The sequence below is a fragment of the Furipterus horrens genome, unplaced genomic scaffold, assembly GCF_987537825.1.
Source record: "Furipterus horrens unplaced genomic scaffold, mFurHor1.1.pri manual_scaffold_3, whole genome shotgun sequence".
In the NCBI taxonomy this organism is placed as follows: Eukaryota; Metazoa; Chordata; class Mammalia; order Chiroptera; family Furipteridae; genus Furipterus; species Furipterus horrens.
The window spans coordinates 52,064,401-52,068,005 of record NW_028327173.1 but is presented as its reverse complement, the minus strand read 5'-3'; positions in this window follow the sequence as shown (position 1 = coordinate 52,068,005).

Sequence of the window (3,605 nt, the reverse complement as noted above, 5' to 3'; positions counted from 1 at the left end):
CATCAGCTAGCACTCAGACTTTCTGGCCCCAAACCATGCCAAAAAATTCTAGTAAACATGTACCAAAGAGAAAGAGGAAATGATTTAGTTAAATTTGGTCAGTTTCTGCCACAGTCTTTTCTGTAGTCACGAAATCTTCGCTTTAGTTTTGTTCGCACATGTAGAACTCATTCTTTCCCTTCCCTAACTGACGTCCTGTCCAGTCACTGCGTATAGCTAATAGATCAGTACCTTCTGGTGATGCAAAATTTCTCCACTAAATCTAAATGTGGCACCTTATGATTGATAACCCTGAGTAGAAATCAACATATTCTCATTTTTTATTCTCAAAACATACACATACCAAATTTAAGAAAGTAGTAAAATATAACTACAATAAAAGCTTCATGTGGAAAAAAATTATAAAATGACTATGGTAAAGATTTATGAAATCCTGCAAAGAAGCCTTTTTGAAGGATGCCTATACATGGGGGGGGGGGGTGTATTTCTTCATTAGACTCTGAGTTTAATTTCTGAGAACATCTTCCTTACCCATTTTTATCCCTGAACACTTCCTTCACTCTGTGGAAATACCTGTGGTCTCTATCACCACACCTGAAGTTGATGTGGGAGATCAAGACCTCCTTTGGGAGGCTTTGGAAGTCTGATTCCTGCTTCAGTAAAAATGCTGCAAACTTGCTCATTAGATCTTTGTCATAAGCCACTGGATTCTCCAAAGCTATTTCAATTTTATTTCCAATTTTTAGAAGTGTAGTGACAGCCATTTTCCATCTGGTTCAACTCCAAAATTCCTGTACTTTGTTCCCCTTTTCTTCTTTCAGCCAAGCTAGAAGTAGAATACACCACTTCTATTCACAATCTATGGGCCAGTGAGCCAGATGTCAGTCATGTAACCCCACCCAACTTCAAGAAAGACTTAAAAATGTTGTCTAGTGTGGATTCAGCAGAAAGGAAAACCAGTTTGGTTAGCAGCCAATTTCTGCCATACCTATTAGGTTTGAAGGATTGTTACTATTTGGAGAGTGGAATTTTGTTTTGTCTTGTTTCAGCTTATATGGCAGAGGAGATGATGACCAAAAAGTTTCAGAACTTTTATGATTTCCAAAAGTGAAAAATAAGCAACAAATAGTATAATTTGAAGAAAAAAATTTTTTTAATCTCATCTGGGTCTACTTTTTTATTTTATTTTATTTTTTTGGCATGGGTTTAGAATCATGTCCTTTGAGCATGCTTCTTGTTTTAGTTCATGAATGGCAGTTTGCACTGTTATGTACCCATACCCAACTTTGTTAATGTTCAAGGCTCAGGGAAGTAGAAGTAGATATGAATGCATTCTTATAAAATTTTAATAAATTGAGTAATAATTCACAATATCACTGATATCAACTGTGTGTCCCTAATGAGATGTTTAAGCATTAGAAGAAAGATGTTTCCTAAGACAATCTGAGTTTTTCTTTGGTGAAAGTACAAAATGATTGAGTTAAATTATATTTTTAAGTTGTATATGAATGACTATATGTATAGAATTCTCTTCATACAGAAGTCCCAGGAGCAATCCTATGATGCAGACACAGCTACAGGGTGGTGTCATTCATTGCATCAACTTCCAAAATAGTTTTTCTCATTAAAGCACAACAAATTCCAGCTTCCTATATTATTTTAGCTGTGAAGAGGGTTCAAAACAGGGATAAAAATGTGAACTTAGTGGGAGTTTACACATACAAATAATTTATTTATTATGGCTAAAGATAGAACCAGGAATAGAAACTAAAATATCACTAGCTTAAATATCCTAAAAAAAAAAAATTAATGGAGGCTTCCTAGGACAAATCTCTTACAGGAATAATTACACCACTACTTCTAGTTTTAGCCTCTATTATTTTAACCTCTTTAATATTAGCTTTAATCTCTAGTAAATAACCTGTGCAAAACGAAGGCAATGGTTTCATTGTGAATCACTTGCAGTTATCACCCTGGTATGTAATCAAAGTTTGTGTTTCCCCAATACAAAAGTTGAAATCCTAATCCCCAATGTGATGGTATTAGGAGGTGAAGGTCACTAGAGCAGGACCGTCGTGAATGAGATTAGTGCCCTATAAAAGAGACCACAGAGAGCTAGTTCTTCTACCCTTTCCAACACATGATGACACTGTCATCTATGAACCAGGAAGCAGTTCTTATCAGACATTGAATCTGTCAACAACTTGATATTAGACTTCTCAGCTTCTGGAACTATAAAAAGATAGATGTTTTTTGTTTAAGATACCAAGTCTGTAGTAATTTGCCTGAATGGACTAAGACATAACTATAGAGATCAGGCTTTTGTCTATGGACAGTTTCTCAAAGTTTTCTTCTGAAATTCAAGGTCAACTACTTTGGTATTGATGTAAATACATAGTATCTGTCACACTTCTGCCCTCCTGGAAAACATATATTTTCTTAATTGCTCAACCTACCAGATTTTTGTTTAATTTTCTCTGAAAAACAGAAGACTAAATATTCTTTAACATACATACTTATAATGTCTTCTAGAACCACTTCAACAAATTTCTATCACCACACTACACATTGGATAAAATAGTAAAGCATCTTATTTAGTAATTTTTCTTGGTAAACTTCTTTTAAACTAATAGATTTTATTTCCCTTTGACTAGCATGGACTTAGGAACTGGAGTTAGGTGTTCTGTTTATTTTTTTCTTTGAGTCATTAAAGCTTGGATTTTATCATCCATTTTATTTCATCTTCATTATACATTTTATTTTCACTAGTTACCACAGACTTAATGATTCCAAATGTATAGTTTTTTCAGCTTAGGACATTTGTAATAAGCATTTTTCTTCACCTTGATTATGGCATAGAAAAGCTTTAGAGAATAACACCAAGACTATACTATTCATTCCATTTTTAATTTATCCCTCCAAATTGATGGTTTCTGTTAATTATACAACAAAAACTGAAAAGGGAAAAAATGAAGAGTGCAGTGTTTTTCGTGTAAAGGTGTACTGCTGTAAGAAATGTGAAAAAGTTGATCCAAATTTTAATGAATTCTGAGATAGGTTTTAATTAGCATTGACATATGAATCAAATAGTTTTACAGTACTCCATACATACATGAAGGGCTCTTTTTAAAATGAAAGCCTAGGATTATTATATGTAATTAGTGTTACAAAAGAAAATATATGAGTGGCACATTTTTGGTTCCAAGAGAATACTAATTCAGACCTCATTCCTAACAGGCTTCCAGCTTATCCTGGCTGCCATTTGCTAACTATGCCACATTTCACAAAAGTCAACCTCTAATTGGTAAACAAAAAGTACAAGGACTATATATCTGTTGTTATCCTGCTGATAATTTAAATTCCCATTAACTTAATTGCCAGATCTACATGAGTTTTGTAATTTGTGCAATTCTTAAATATATTCCACATGTGCCTACTGACAGAGCCAACCTACCTGAAAAGTGGTGAGGAGTCCCGATAACCACACAGTTCAGGTAAGCTTTACAGGCAACAGTCTTGTGCACACTTCAATTGTGCCAACTTTTAAGAGAACACATGGTTTGTTAATTGGCCAACAAATAAATGACTCACTTTAAAAAGAAGTT